The sequence below is a fragment of the Anomaloglossus baeobatrachus genome, chromosome 6 (genome assembly GCF_048569485.1).
Source record: "Anomaloglossus baeobatrachus isolate aAnoBae1 chromosome 6, aAnoBae1.hap1, whole genome shotgun sequence".
NCBI lineage: Eukaryota > Metazoa > Chordata > Amphibia > Anura > Aromobatidae > Anomaloglossus > Anomaloglossus baeobatrachus.
The window spans coordinates 396,212,694-396,230,022 of NC_134358.1; the positions used below are offsets into that span (position 1 = coordinate 396,212,694).

Sequence of the window (17,329 nt, forward strand, 5' to 3'; positions counted from 1 at the left end):
ATTCTGGTCATCTACATGATGGAGCACACTGTAATTATTATTCGGAGTCAGGTGTTGGGACAAGAGGAAGGGGAGGAAGTACAGGAGGAGTCATATGCGGAAGGGATAACAAGATCTACGAGGTCCAGATGGTCAGCGGCACCTATGCGGCAGTCATGGTGAGGGAGAGGGATTAACAAGGGCGCATAGTATCAGCAAAAAGTGTTGAGGAAGGTGCAGGAGCCCATGAAGAAATGGAGGACGAACTGGCGATGGGCATGGAAGACTCAGCAGATGAATGAGAGCTTGCTCACATTTCGGTTGTGCGAGGTTGTGGGGAGAGGGCAGAGGAAGGAGGCACGATTCTCACCTCTCTGCCACCAACACACCAAGGACTTGGTCCTCCTGGATGCACAAGACACATGAGCGCCTTCTTGCTGCACTACCTACAACATGACCCTCGGATTGTACGAATTCAAAGTAATCCAGAATACTGGGTTGCCACACTGTTAGATCCCCGTTACAAGACAAAATTTGGCGAAATAATTCCTGCCATAGAAATGGACGCACGTATACAGGAGTATCTGCAGAATGTGGTACGCAATCTTAGATCTGCTTTTCCACTAAACACCAGTGCTGCACAGAGTGAATCTCAACGCTTTGTCATGGATAGGAGGAAATGGTCTTTTACTTGTCCACATCTGAGGGACCGAGGGCTGGCTGCTGTGCTGAGATGGCGTTGAGTACGGTGTCCCTGCAGAGTTGCACTTTTGGTCATATACCAAATAAGTTGAAAAAGGACAGATGCTGGTGGAAAGGGGAACAGGTGTGTTGGAAAGGGGAAAAAAGTTTTGGTCCGTGGATTTGGTGGTTAAGCAACAGTAACATTTGCTGAAGAAACACCATCTGTTACAGTGCGACTGGCAGATTTGGATAAAGTGGTATATACTATGTTACCGCTATATAACGAAAATTAATAAGAAAAGAAAGAGAAAGGTATATATCCCCATCAGCAGTCAGTGTGCACCGTGCTCCCAGTTGGAAAAGGAGAGGTTGGCAACTGGAAGGTTTGGTGGAGGATACAGAGCTGTGTGGCTATGAAACTAATAGTAGCCTGAACCGAGTTAGACGCCATTCAGATCTGGAGACTGGGAGCCCTGTTAGCGTCACAGGGTCCACATGCCCACCCAGCCCAGGAACTCCCTGTTAACAACACAGGGGCCATTGAGTACGCTGACCGTGTGCGTAGGGGCACACCTGTGGACAGCAGGCGCATCAGCAGCAGCAGGCCTGTTAATGCCACTGGGCTGCACAAGCAGGACTGGTAGGACAGGAGCTGGTCTTAACTGTTCTGCGTTACCAACTGTGGTGGTGGCCTGCATCGACACCCTATCCCTGCCTACCTCTGGCCTAAAGCCGCAATGGGTTCAACACATGGAGGTGTGCTCTTTCGGAGCATAATAGAAGACTGCGCACCTCCTTGTTGGCTCCAGCCCCTTTTATAACCTGGGTCCGCCCCAAACCAGGGTGAACCACAATGCACCTCCTGGAGACAAAAGTAGAGTGACACGTCATGAGTGGCATAACTAGCGTCCTATTTGGAACCGCAACTTCAATGATGACCTCATGGCTGCCATGACCCAAACACCTCACCAGTCATCGTCTGACCATCAATAATGCGGTGACAAGTCATAGGGGTGGGCCTCTGCAAGCCATTTGGGAGGACACCTGATGCCCTGTGGTCTATATGGGACCCCCACATCAGGGGCAGGGCCAAAGAGTTCATTACCGGACCTAGTCTCTGATGCAGTAAGTGCCTGAGAATGCTCAGTAGCATGAAATACAGTCTCTGAAAAAAGACTATCAGCTTTAGCATGGTGTCTAGGCACAAAACAGGACTTAGACCCGGCACGGAATGCAAGCACCTGTGCAAAGAGGCTTTTCACACTTAGTGTGGGAGCATGCGCTGTATCCCGAAATGAAGACTTAGCGTCAGGAATGGCACAGTCAGGCTGAGCATACTCACTAGGCGAAACACTGTAATTAGGCTGCAGCTGGGGAAAATCGGCACACGCATGCGCACTAGCTGCCTCTCCACACTTAGACGTGGAGGGGAAATTGCTCTTGGAGATGCTGTCTATGAACAGAAGGAAAAGCTAAAGGAAGCCTGACTTTCTATCCCTCCGAATTATCAAATGCAGCAATGAATTCCCTGAGTTTGCTATAACATTAGCGTAGCAAAATGTGCATGGGGGTGTCATGTAGAGGTGCTATAAATAGCTTGGCACCAGTGGGGCACTAATGGAATACAACAGCCAGTTCTATGATGCCACTAAATGGCAGTATTTTTTGCTATCATTATAGCTTATTAAAAACAGAGCAGGAGGGTGTCATGCAGAGGTGCTAGAAATAGCTTGGCACCAGTGGGGCACTAATGGAATACAACAGCCAGTTCTATGATGCCACTAAATGGCAGTATTTTTTGCTATCATTATAGCTTATTAAAAACAGAGCAGGAGGGTGTCATGCAGAGGTGCTAGAAATAGCTTGGCACCAGTGGGGCACTAATGGAATACAACAGCCAGTTCTATGATGCCACTAAATGGCAGTATTTTTTGCTATCATTATAGCTCATTAAAAACAGAGCAGGAGGGTGTCATGCAGAGGTGCTGCACATAGATTTGCACCAGTGGGGCACTAATGGAGTACAACAGCCACTTCTTGTATGCCACTAGGTACACTGAGTGTTTGCTAGTATAATGGCTTAGTAACAATGAGTTTGAGTGTGCAATGCAGGCAGAGGTGCTGCAAATATCTTTGCAATAGTGTGACTAGACAAAAGTCCAATAGCCACGTTTAGGATGCCACTAGGTACACTGACTGTTTGCTAGTATAATGGCTTAGTTAAAAAAAGTTTGAGTGTGCAATGCAGGCAGACGTGCTGAAAATATCTTTTCACTAGTTTGACTACACAAAAGTACAATAGCCACGTTTAGGATGCCACTAGGTACACTGACTGTTTGCTAGTATAATGGCTTAGTTAAAAAGAGTTGGAGTGTGCAATGCAGGCAGACATGCTGCAAATATCTTTCCACTAGTTTGACTACACAAAAGTACAATAGCCACGTTTAGGATGCCACTAGGTACACTGACTGTTTTCTAGTATAATGGCTTAGTTAAAAAGAGTTTGAGTGTGCAATGCAGGCAGACGTGCTGCAAATATCTTTGCAATAGTGTGACTAGACAAAAGTACAATAGCCACGTTTAGGATGCCACTAGGTACACTGAGTGTTTGCTAGTATAATGGCTGAGTTTAAAAAAGTTTGAGTGTGCAATGCAGGCAGACGTGCTGCAAATATGTTTACAATAGTGTGAATAGACAAAAGTACAATAGCCACGTTTAGGATGCCACTAGGTACACTGAGTGTTTTTTAGTATAATGGCTGAGTTTAAAAAAGTTTGAGTGTGCAATGCAGGCAGACGTGCTGCAAATATGTTTACAATAGTGTGAATAGACAAAAGTACAATAGCCACGTTTAGGATGCCAATAGGTACACTGAGTGTTTGCTAGTATAATGGCTGAGTTTAAAAAAGTTTGAGTGTGCAATGCAGGCAGACGTGCTGCAAATATCGTTACAATAGTGTGAATAGACAAAAGTACAATAGCCACGTTTAGGATGCCACTAGGTACACTGAGTGTTTGCTAGTATAATGGCTGAGTTTAAAAAAGTTTGAGTGTGCAATGCAGGCAGACGTGCTGCAAATATCGCTACAATAGTGTGAATAGACAAAAGTACAATAGCCACGTTTAGGATGCCAATAGGTACACTGAGTGTTTGCTAGTATAATGGCTGAGTTTAAAAAAGTTTGAGTGTGCAATGCAGGCAGACGTGCTGCAAATATCGTTACAATAGTGTGAATAGACAAAAGTACAATAGCCACGTTTAGGATGCCACTAGGTACACTGAGTGTTTGCTAGTATAATGGCTGAGTTTAAAAAAGTTTGAGTGTGCAATGCAGGCAGACGTGCTGCAAATATGTTTACAATAGTGTAAATAGACAAAAGTACAATAGCCACGTTTAGGATGCCAATAGGTACACTGAGTGTTTGCTGGTATAATGGCTGAGTTTAAAAAGGTTTGAGTGTGCAATGCAGGCAGACGTGCTGCAAATATGTTTACAATAGTGTGAATAGACAAAAGTACAATAGCCACGTTTAGGATGCCACTAGGTACACTGAGTGTTTGCTAGTATAATGACTGAGTTTAAAAAAGTTTGAGTGTGCAATGCAGGCAGACGTGCTTTACAATAGTGTGAATAGACAAAAGTACAATAGCCACGTTTAGGATGCCACTAGGTACACTGAGTGTTTGTTAGTATAATGGCTGAGTTTAAAAAAGTTTGAGTGTGCAATGCAGGCAGACGTGCTGCAAATATGTTTACAATAGTGTGAATAGACAAAAGTACAATAGCCACGTTTAGGATGCCAATAGGTACACTGAGTGTTTGCTAGTATAATGGCTGAGTTTAAAAAAGTTTGAGTGTGCAATGCAGGCAGACGTGCTGCAAATATGTTTACAATAGTGTGAATAGACAAAAGTACAATAGCCACGTTTAGGATGCCACTAGGTACACTGAGTGTTTGCTAGTATAATGGCTGAGTTTAAAAAAGTTTGAGTGTGCAATGCAGGCAGACGTGCTGCAAATATCGTTACAATAGTGTGAATAGACAAAAGTACAATAGCCACGTTTAGGATGCAACTAGGTACACTGAGTGTTTGCTAGTATAATGGCTGAGTTTAAAAAAGTTTGAGTGTGCAATGCAGGCAGACGTGCTGCAAATATCGTTACAATAGTGTGAATAGACAAAAGTACAATAGCCACGTTTAGGATGCCAATAGGTACACTGAGTGTTTGCTAGTATAATGGCTGAGTTTAAAAAAGTTTGAGTGTGCAATGCAGGCAGACGTGCTGCAAATATCGTTACAATAGTGTGAATAGACAAAAGTACAATAGCCACGTTTAGGATGCCACTAGGTACACTGAGTGTTTGCTAGTATAATGGCTGAGTTTAAAAAAGTTTGAGTGTGCAATGCAGGCAGACGTGCTGCAAATATGTTTACAATAGTGTGAATAGACAAAAGTACAATAGCCACGTTTAGGATGCCAATAGGTACACTGAGTGTTTGCTAGTATAATGGCTGAGTTTAAAAAAGTTTGAGTGTGCAATGCAGGCAGACGTGCTGCAAATATGTTTACAATAGTGTGAATAGACAAAAGTACAATAGCTACGTTTAGGATGCCACTAGGTACACTGAGTGTTTGCTAGTATAATGGCTGAGTTTAAAAAAGTTTGAGTGTGCAATGCAGGCAGACGTGCTGCAAATATGTTTACAATAGTGTGAATAGACAAAAGTACAATAGCCACGTTTAGGATGCCACTAGGTACACTGAGTGTTTGCTAGTATAATGGCTGAGTTTAAAAAAGTTTGAATGTGCAATGCAGGCAGACGTGCTGCAAATATGTTTACAATAGTGTGAATAGACAAAAGTACAATAGCCACGTTTAGGATGCCAATAGGTACACTGAGTGTTTGCTAGTATAATGGCTGAGTTTAAAAAAGTTTGAGTGTGCAATGCAGGCAGACGTGCTGCAAATATGTTTACAATAGTGTGAATAGACAAAAGTACAATAGCCACGTTTAGGATGCCACTAGGTACACTGAGTGTTTGCTAGTATAATGGCTTAGTTTAAAAAAGTTGGAGTGTGCAATGCAGGCAGACGTGCTCTGCAAATGTCTTTGCACTAGTGGGACTATAGCAAAGTCCAATAGCCACGTTTAGGATGCCACTAGGTACACTGAGTGTTTGCTAGTAAAATTGCTTAGTTTAAAAAAGTTGGAGTGTGCAATGCAGGCAGACGTGCTCTGCAAATGTCTTTGCACTAGTGGGACTATAGCAAAGTCCAATAGCCACGTTTAGGATGCCACTAGGTACACTGACTGTTTGCTAGTATAATGGCTTAGTTAAAAAGAGTTGGAGTCTGCAATGCAGGCAGACGTGCTCTGCAAATGTCTTTGCACTAGTGGGACTATAGCAAAGTCCAATAGCCACGTTTAGGATGCCACTAGGTACACTGAGTGTTTGCTAGTATAATGGCTTAGTTTAAAAAAGTTGGAGTGTGCAATGCAGGCAGACGTGCTCTGCAAATGTCTTTGCACTAGTGGGACTATAGCAAAGTCCAATAGCCACGTTTAGGATGCCACTAGGTACACTGAGTGTTTGCTAGTAAAATTGCTTAGTTTAAAAAAGTTGGAGTGTGCAATGCAGGCAGACGTGCTCTGCAAATGTCTTTGCACTAGTGGGACTATAGCAAAGTCCAATAGCCACGTTTAGGATGCCACTAGGTACACTGACTGTTTGCTAGTATAATGGCTTAGTTAAAAAGAGTTGGAGTGTGCAATGCAGGCAGACGTGCTCTGCAAATGTCTTTGCACTAGTGGGACTATAGCAAAGTCCAATAGCCACGTTTAGGATGCCACTAGGTACACTGAGTGTTTGCTAGTAAAATTGCTTAGTTTAAAAAAGTTGGAGTGTGCAATGCAGGCAGACGTGCTCTGCAAATGTCTTTGCACTAGTGGGACTATAGCAAAGTCCAATAGCCACGTTTAGGATGCCACTAGGTACACTGAGTGTTTGCTAGTATAATGGCTTAGTTATAATGAGTTGGAGTATGCAGAGGACAAGAGGGTACAGTGGCAGGATTGTGGTGCTCTGGGTAGAGGAATGGAAGCCTGCCTTTCTATTCCCTCCTAATGGTGAAATGCAGGGAGGAAATCCCTGACCTTGGCTACACAGACGCTGTTGCTGTTTGCAGGACCTGTCACCTATGGCTCTGACCCTGCCGGTTTGAGCCCTTAAAAGGACTGCTATAAAGTGCTCTCCCTAAGCTGTCTAACGCTGTGTATGCAGCGCATACAGCTGTATCGGTGATAGGACTCAGGACTCAGAGGACGGAGCTGCGACAGTGATGTCTGACACCAAAGACGCAGAAGGCAGATAATGGCGTCCTGGAAGAAAATGTCCGGTTTTATAATGCAGGGACATGTGACATGGACATCCTATCACACATGCCGTTGCTTCTCTGGCTCAAAGTCCACTTAGCTGTGTGTGTGTCTGGGATTGGCTGACATGCCGGCCCGCCCCACAAGACGCGCGCGCTTAGGGAAGGAAGACAAGAAAAAAAAAAAAAAAATGGCGATCGCCATTATAGAAACAGCAGTGATCTGAAGGCGCTGTTCACGCACACTATACACTGAAATGTCATAATAGTGTGATTCACAGAGTGACTTACACTATTACAGCAGAAACCAAGCTATGATTTAGCTGTTTTTTTGCTGCTAGAACCGTTCTCGAACGTTTCTAGAACTATCGAGCTTTTGCAAAAAGCTCGAGTTCTAGTTCGATCTAGAACAGGCCCCAAAATCACTCGAGCCTAGAACTGGAGAACCACGAACCACGAACCGCGCTCAACTCTAGTTATGAGTGACCCTCATTCTGCTGGTATGATGACTCTTTACAGCTGCTGTTGTCTCCAGATGGGTTTTCCCTCAAGCTTCATGTATGTTTCTGTAGTTAGGAAAAGCTGGATCGGCCCATCTAATTTTGACTCATTGCTCTTTCTCACTTGTCTTTTTGGGATCACCTAGTCTCCTGGCTTGAGACCATGTGATCCTGCTCCTGACACTGATTTAGGATCTGGAATTGGAGAATGCACATGTCTATCATACTGTATAGGCAGTTGTGTAAGGCTCGTACATCAATGGTCATGATATCCCACTGTATCTGAAGTATCTGTGAGAAATATAATCATGTTTTAGGTGCTAAACCAAAAAGTATCTTATATAAAGATCTAATTATTAAGAAAAACAAACATTTATTACATGATTTGCCAGCATCCACCATTATCTTGTGGATTGTTACATGTTCATTCAGCCTTTCCACATTCCCACGGCTCTGTGGACAGTGAGGAGTGTGGAAAGCCGTTAATCCCCAGATATTGTAAGATCTCTATAATGACCTCTGCTATAGAATATATACTTTTACCACTTTTAGAAACTCTATTTTTACATACCACCAGCATCATGAGTTTTTCAGCAGTAACGTTTTCCATACTGGATATGTTTCAGAGCAGGCCTGAAAAGAAATTCCCACAATATGCACAAACTCATAAAACCATGTGTACGCTTATATGACTAATGTGCAATCTCTGGAGCAGTAGAGCGGATGAGGAATATGTTTCTGTGAGGTCTTTACAGTTTTTCTACCTTACAGTTAGGTCCAGAAATATTTGGACAGTGACACAAGTTTTGTTATTTTAGCTGTTTACAAAAACATGTTCAGAAATACAATTATATATATAATATGGGCTGAAAGTGCACACTCCCAGCTGCAATATGAGAGTTTTCACATCCAAATCGGAGAAAGGGTTTAGGAATCATAGCTCTGTAATGCATAGCCTCCTCTTTTTCAAGGGACCAAAAGTAATTGGACAAGGGACTCTAAGGGCTGCAATTAACTCTGAAGGCGTCTCCCTCGTTAACCTGTAAGCAAAGAAGTAGTTAAAAGGTCTGGGGTTGATTACAGGTGTGTGGTTTTGCATTTGGAAGCTGTTGCTGTGACCAGACAACATGCGGTCTAAGGAACTCTCAATTGAGGTGAAGCAGAACATCCTGAGGCTGAAAAAAAAGAAAAAAATCCATCAGAGAGATAGCAGACATGCTTGGAGTAGCAAAATCAACAGTCGGGTACATTCTGAGAAAAAAGGAATTGACTGGTGAGCTTGGGAACTCAAAAAGGCCTGGGTGTCCACGGATGACAACAGTGGTGGATGATCGCTGCATACTTTCTTTGGTGAAGAGGAACCCGTTCACAACATCAACTGAAGTCCAGAACACTCTCAGTGAAGTAGGTGTATCTGTCTCTAAGTCAACAGTAAAGAGAAGACTCCATGAAAGTAAATACAAAGGGTTCACATCTAGATGCAAACCATTCATCAATTCCAAAAATAGACAGGCCAGAGTTAAATTTGCTGAAAAACACCTCATGAAGCCAGCTCAGTTCTGGAAAAGTATTCTATGGACAGATGAGACAAAGATCAACCTGTACCAGAATGATGGGAAGAAAAAAGTTTGGAGAAGAAAGGGAACGGCACATGATCCAAGGCACACCACATCCTCTGTAAAACATGGTGGAGGCAACGTGATGGCATGGGCATGCATGGCTTTCAATGGCACTGGGTCACTTGTGTTTATTGATGACATAACAGCAGACAAGAGTAGCCGTATGAATTCTGAAGTGTACCGGGATATACTTTCAGCCCAGATTCAGCCAAATGCCGCAAAGTTGATCGGACGGCGCTTCATAGTACAGATGGACAATGACCCCAAGCATACAGCCAAAGCTACCCAGGAGTTCATGAGTGCAAAAAAGTGGAACATTCTGCAATGGCCAAGTCAATCACCAGATCTTAACCCAATTGAGCATGCATTTCACTTGTTCAAATCCAGACTTAAGACGGAAAGACCCACAAACAAGCAAGACCTGAAGGCTGCGGCTGTAAAGGCCTGGCAAAGCATTAAGAAGGAGGAAACCCAGCGTTTGGTGATGTCCATGGGTTCCAGACTTAAGGCAGTGATTGCCTCCAAAGGATTCGCAACAAAATATTGAAAATAAAAATAGTTTGTTTGGGTTTGGTTTATTTGTCCAATTACTTTTGACCTCCTAAAATGTGGAGTGTTTGTAAAGAAATGTGTACAATTCCTACAATTTCTATCAGATATTTTTGTTCAAACCTTCAAATTAAATGTTACAATCTGCACTTGAATGCTGTTGTCGAGATTTCATCTCAAATCCAATGTGGTGGCATGCAGAGCCCAACTCGCGAAAATTGTGTCACTGTCCAAATATTTCTGGACCTAACTGTATATTAAGCACAGGTCTTAAAAAACTGGGTGTGTCTGGCCACCTGGGTACTGAGCACTGGTGCCGCCCATATCTTGTCCACCCCAACATTTATAACGGTCTTTGTCACATGTGTTCATGGGTTACCTAGGCCATAATTGAGTAGATAGCTCATGGCAGAGAAAGCTTACCACCCTTTGTCCACAGACCTTCCTCAGTCAGCTAGCTCCCTGTGTCTCATACTTCCTTGCTGAATCGTTTGTTCCTGTAGGGATTTAAGAACACAAGGAGTGACAAATGTCACGGAAGTGACAGGTGCCACCGAGATATGGTAGTGGTCTGCATTGGTAAAGGACTCTCAACTCTAGGCCCATTCACTGCTTCTTTGTGATCTGCACATATGCGAGCATCTCCTCTGGCTCCATCTCCCGTGTGCCGGGCTCATATGCACTCTACGGTCTTTTGTAGGTAGGTTTATCATGTCACACTAGAAAAGATCTGCTGCTTATTTCCACATTTGACTATCTTGTCCCTTTCCGCTCTACGAACCCCAGTGATTGCAAATCTTCATCTCTTTCTCCTAATCTGATGGGAGAGGAGCGAGTAGTTCGATTGTTATTACCTCATTTTGCGTAACCTCAGAATATCCAGTGTAGAATCAACCAACATCTTGGTATCTGGATCCATCTACGGAAAAACTCAAAATCTGTATTAGCAATGGGCTCATCTGAGACATGTTCAAGACCTGAAAATTTTTGTTACATCAGAGCAATCATGAGATATATGTATATCTGCTGTATCCTCCTTACAGATAAAAATATAAAGACAACTTCAAAAAAGAACTCAATCAATAAACAAATTAAAAGCTTAAAAATAAGTGTGACTTTATAGGTGTGACTATATATCATCTTTCCCCCCTTTTTTAATCCATTATCCAAAACATAACTGGACTCAAAAAGTGTGTGGCACCAAAGTTCCACATTTAGCCATAAAAGTCACATTGTGTCTAGATTGTACCTTACAGGGAACACCATAAATATTGTATTATCTTCTCCATCTTGGGTGTGAATACTGGCACATGTTCTGTCGGCCATTTTAAAAAAAAAAAACATAACATGCTTTCAGCCACCATCTTAAGATCTTGGACACAACACATGCTGATATGACCTAAAATGGCTACCACATGCTGATATGACCTAAAATGGTTGCCACCAGGAATAGCACATGGTTTATCAACACAGTATTGTGGCCTAGAGTCCCCACATCCACAGCAAAGTTCACTCTCATCCATATTTTTCCAGCCACAAGTAGATACAACTTCATCAATTTCTCCATCTCCTCCCAAGATAAACAATACCAAACAAACAAGATGAGGGAGATGACTCACAACTTGAACACTAAGAAATAAAGTTTTGTTAAGTCTGCAGTAGGCATCTCGTCATGGTGTCCCTGCCCAGTTCCTACGTGGTCCGTAATTCATAAAAACACCAATGGTGTCACCCCTATCTACAAGATGATCATACCAGCCGATTCACATTCAGCACTCTTTCTAGACCCCAAGACATCTCGTACCAATTATCAATCACCCAAGCTTGCACTAAGCCATAATGGTATCTGTACCAGCCACTTCATGTCCAGCATTAGGCCCTCAGATTTCCACGTGCTAGCCACACCACGCAACTTAAACGCTATGCCACAATGGTATCAATACCAGCCGTTCCAGGCTACATTGCGCTGAGCCCCAAGATTACCACATACCAGCAATCCCATGTATTTCCTCACAGAACCACAAACCGTTTCACAGGCGATCAGCATCAACCCTGTAATAGACAATATCCTTTACGTCACCAGACACCGCTCACAAACCCACTTGCTCTCCTAACTATCAGTCAATCTCCTCTCTAGACAACACACAATAAGCAACTAAACATGTGACGGTTCTTCTGCAATCATAATAGGCAACAGCAGTGAGGCCCGTCTGCCATCTACAGATACCCCAAAAAACCGGACACGGTCAGGCAATCAGCACAGCACATCCCGAGACCACGGGAAGACTACCGATTATGAAAAATCAGCAAACTTACCATTTTCTTGTTAGGAGGTGATCAAATTCGTGCGGTGTCCAGCATGTCATGCCATTCTAGTCACCGGTTCATTGGGATTTCGGGCATCTTCATCTATTGGCCCAACATTCTAGGGCACCAAAATGTTAGGGTGAACTCTTAACCAGAGTTTAAGTGTTGCCTGCTGCCTGATTCTAATTAATGATGACTAACTGCATGCATAACAAAATTTACACCGGACAAAGGGCCAGATGTGAACTCTCTTCTTGATTAGAGCAAAATGACCCAAGAAAAGGAGAGAGCTTTATTAGTGCATCTTATATAGTCTAGGGGCGTAGACATGTTCGGATATGCCCATTTACTGGGACAGTTCATGGGTTAGCCAATGGCCAGATCCGTGGTGATACTGATGGGCGGGTCTATGAAATCAGTGGGCCGATCCATGGTGATGCTGATGGAAGGGTCTATGCCTCAGTGGAGGCAAAAGAGGGTGAATATGTGCACAGCTGCAGCAATACCTTGCTACTTGACACTTACCCCATTGTTGGCACCAATACCCGGTAAAGGACGTCGGAGGAGGAATGAACTCCTCCATATTAACCATCATGCGGTAGATAGTAGGGTAATCGACTATGTATCTAGCATGGTTAATGATGATTGAGATGAGGTGTTTTCCAAACATATCTGGATTATTGATGAATGAACGAAAACGGTTCGAGGTCCGTACAGGACACTTAGTGTCTTTGCACGGACACTGAACACAGACTTCTCAAGGAATCCCATCTTACTGTTTGGGTTTGACCAACCGGATAAAAAATAAAAAAAGTTAAATAAAAGGAAAATAGAGATTAAAGCAGGAGAATTATACTTACTGAGTCTCCCACGCAGCTGTTACACTGCTTCCGGGTCCACTTATTATATCTCATTCATATTCACTGCTTCCCCCGCCCACCATCTGTGATGTCTGTGATTGGCTGCAGTCAGGCTACCAGCATGCCAGTATCTCTGATTGGTTGCCCTCACAGAGGCTGTCTGGGTCCCCTAGTGGAGTGTAAAAATAAAATAAAAAAATGACGTAGGGTCTACCGTATATTGATGTCCAACTCAGACAAAGCAGACAGCTACAGGCTACAGCCTCAGCTGTGAGTGTTATCTTGGCTGTATATCAAAATAATAGGGATCCCATGCAGCTTTTGTTAAATTATTTAAATAAATGATTTAAAAAACGTGTGCTGTCCCCCCCAATTTTCATACTCTGCTAAGAGAAAGCTGATTGATGACTGTTGTTATCTTCAGAAAATTTACTGATCTTTCTCTTTGCTATAGTCATTGCTGTTCTCTAATTATGATCATCACGTTTTGGGCAGAATAAAGGGTTTATGGTGATAAACTTTGGATCTTTTGTAAAACACTGTTCTAATGGCATGGTTTACCCCTTACAAAAAGGAAAGTATGATCTTAAACCAAGTAACTCTTATATCAAAGCAGATTTTCCCATAGGAAATAATTGAAACGCAGACAATTCATTCACAACCCAAAAATATTTACTGTATTTATAGAAAACTTATTACAGTAATACAAAATAATGTGTTGTATTCATATAAAATTATTACAGTACACTAATACAAAATACTACACAGTATAGTAAAAAAAAACCATATAAAACTAATTAATTGGCCTACAATAGAATTGTTGGTGTGCAGGAGGTACACTATAGATAGAAAAAATGATGAATAAATATGGAAACCTTTATTCTAGTACAATACACAAAAATACCGCCCCCCAAATCTATTTTTCACAAAATGAGGGAAGAGCTAAGCCAAATGTGGGGTAGTAAGACTGCACAGGCAATTAGATTACAGTACAAGCAATGAGCTTACTGGTTTGCAGAAAGAAAGAACACTACTGTATCCACAAATGCAAATTTATAGACATGCTAGCATGTCCGAGCGTGTCTGAGTGTGGTGAAAGGACGGAAGTGTGCACGGTAAGTATTTGCTCTTATTGCAAATCATTGCACTTAAACCAAGTTACACATTTTTAAAAAGCTTTGCTTGTCTTGCAAAATGCTCTCAAACCAAGTTTTTCTTAATCCAAGGTACCACTGTGTGTGTACATATATATATATATATATATATATATATATATATATATATATATATATATATATATAGTGCTGTTCAAGTGCAAATTAGTTGGGACAAAGCATTTTTTAAGTAACATCGTAAGTTGGTTACCAGTCAGTGATTAAAACCTGTTTTGACTGCTTTGAACAGGTGTGTGTTTTACATCCTTGAGTAACCAAATGTGGTTTGACTGGTTTTAGTCAGAAAATAACAGCTAGCTGCCCCTCAGGTTCAGTTGAGAGCTTGTTTCTGTGACGAGTGGTTTAGTGTAGTTTTTCTCTCAGTGTGATTCGTGCCTGTAAAAATGGATGTTACTCCACGGAAGAGGTCTAGAATTATTACTCTTAATGAACATACAAGTTTGACTGTAAGAGAAATCGCTTCCGCCGTTAGTATTCTAAAATCTACAGTTTCAAGAATAATTCGCTCACTCAATGAAACTGGATCGTTTTCTCCAATATGAAAAGGGAAATGTGGAAGAAAAAGGAAAACGACACCAAGAACTGATAAAACACTTATCAGAAATAGTAAAATTAATGCAAGAAAAACAAGTAAAGACCTCCAAAGAGACTTGTTTGCTGCAGGTATTGATATTAGCGATTCGACTGTACGGCGCAGGCTTCTGGAAGTTGGTCGAAGGGCAACAAAGCCAGTAAAGAAACAACTTCTAACATCTCCAATGAAGGCAAAATGACTTGCATGGGCAAAAAAATATAAATCTTGGACAACTAGGCAGTGGAAAAAGGTAATTTTCAGTGATGAAACAAATTTTTTTGTTTAAAGGGGGCTTCACACGCAGCGACATCGCTAGCGATGTCGCTCGTGAAACCACCCACCCCTGTTGTTTATGAGTCATGGGCAAATCGCTGCTCGTGGCACACAATATCGCTGGGAGCCATCACACATACTTGCCTTCCTAGTGACGTCACTGTGACGCCGCACGAACTGCCCCCTTAGAAAAGAGGCTGTTCACTGGCCGGCAAACAGCCTCTTTTCTAAGGGGGCAGTTCATGCGGCGTCACAACGACGTCACTTGGCAGGCACCCAATAGAAGCGGAGGGGCGGAGAGCAGCCGCAGAAAGTCATGTCCACATCGTTGCCGGCAGGACACACGTACGGTGATGTTCGTCGTTCCTGGGGTGTCACATGTAGCGATGTATGCTGCCTCAGGAACGATGAACAACCTGCATCCTGCATGAGCAACGACATTTGGGAAATGGACGACGTGTCAACAATCAACAATTTGGTGAGTATTGTACATCACTAGCGGTCGCTTGTACGTGTCACACACAATGATGTCACTAATGAGACCGGATGTGCATCACGAATTCCGTGACCCCAACGACATCTCGTTAGTGATGTCGTTGCGTGTAACGGGGCCTTAAGGGTACAGAGCAAGTGTTGTTAGAAGAAGCAAAAATGAACCATTGCGAGCTGATCATATTCAACAAACTTTAAAACACCCTCAGAAACAGATGTTTTGGGGCTTTTTTTTTACAGCTGATGGTACAGGGAGCTTATTTCCTGTGGATGGTATGATGAATTCATCCAAATACATAGATGTTTTAAAACGTTTTATTGTGATATTCATGCGTAAATTTGAAGGGACATTCCGTAAAAGTGCTGGACTGGCCTGGCAATTCACCAGACTTAAATCCTATAGAAAATTTGTGGAGCATTGAGAAGAGACGTCTTGGGAAAATGGACTGTACAACCAAAGAACGCATGATAAACAGTGCCATACAAGTGTGGTTCCATGATGAAGATGTACAATGCCCAGGCCAAAAACTACTACTCTAGAAGGATACAGCTAAGCCCCCACTAAGTGGAGGCATCACAGGTGCAGGAGGAGCAAATCACACACACAGTTCCATAACATGGAGGATACAGCCAGGCCTCTTTCTGTTAGGCCTTGCTTATTAGAGTTCCTGTTCCTGTATGGTGTACAGATGGGGTACAGCTTGGAAGCCCGTCTGATCTAATAGTATGGGCATCACCTAATAGGCTGCGGGCTTGTGACTGTGCATCTCCATGTGTGAACAGCTCTCTATGCAAGGCATCCGTGTGCAGTTTTACCATCCAGCAATCGCCTCCTCCATGTTTTTGGAAGTGTGTGTGTGATTTGCTCCTCCTGCACTTGTGATGCCTCCACTTAGTAGGGACTTGACTGTATCCTGATAGAGTAGTAGTTTTTGGCCTGGGCATTGTACAACTGCACCCATCTTTGCTATAAGTAATGATATTTATTCCTCTTTTTTGTTGCTTTTTTTATATTCCATGATGGAGAATTGAAGAATTTATGCAACAACTTAGTAGAATCAATGCCAAAACGCATTGGAAATTTCATATCTGCTAAAGGAGGACATAGCTCTTACTAAAATTGGTATGCAACAGTGCATTATAACATTTTATTATTAAATATTCAAAAATATGCGTTTTTTTGCTTTGTCCAAATTAATTTGCACAGCACTGTATATATATATATATATATATATATATATATATATATATATATATATATATATATATATATTTATATTTATTTACATATTTTCTGTTTTTGAAAAGTTTCCTCAAAAGGCATTAAAAGGAAGTTGGGGAAAGAAAACTGTCTTGATGATAACAAACACATTACATTAATAATGCAAATGCTTCTATGATGCGCAAACAATCACTGCTATATCTTCAAATTGTTATTACGGCTTATTCTAAGATTTGGAAAACACTAGAGAGCATGGCTTTGTTTAGAGATGCTTTTACCTTGACGGAATGAATTTGAAAATGCTTTAAAACAATGGCCTGGAGAATACTTTGAATTCACTGTGGGCTTCTCCTTTTCATATCCTACTTTAAAATGGAGCTGTTGTGGATGTTGAACCACACCTACAGCTTGTGCCCAGAGAGCAAAGCAAATGAATAGGTCAGGCACCTGACATATTTCCATCCAATTTCAAGGGTAAAATGTGTTCATTTTCTGACTAATGGCATGTCATTTTGCTGAAGCCTTTGGTCGCGAATTAATCCTGGAATCAAAACAGATTTTCCGGGGAGCAATCTTCCATCAAGTATTGATTTTTTTACACTCATGGAGCCCGTACTCCCTAATTTAACCTGACAATGATTCTGAACAATGGGCTGGAAGCACCTTAGAAACTCACAAAAGAACTTTTCACCATAATTCTTTTTCTCTAAAGTAAA

The 17,329-nt window shown here is 42.1% G+C and overlaps 1 long non-coding RNA gene across 1 annotated transcript in view; it reads right to left on the reverse strand.

The window, feature by feature from the left end:
• Window positions 1-17,329, reverse strand: part of LOC142243304 (uncharacterized) — a 104,391-nt gene that overhangs the window by 60,571 nt on the left and 26,491 nt on the right. The window contains exons 2-4 of the long non-coding RNA XR_012724349.1: window positions 12,027-12,135; window positions 10,565-10,629; window positions 8,114-8,175 (exon numbers count right to left, since the gene is read on the reverse strand). This is a non-coding gene — a long non-coding RNA (uncharacterized LOC142243304). The remainder of the gene's footprint in view (window positions 1-8,113; window positions 8,176-10,564; window positions 10,630-12,026; window positions 12,136-17,329) is intronic.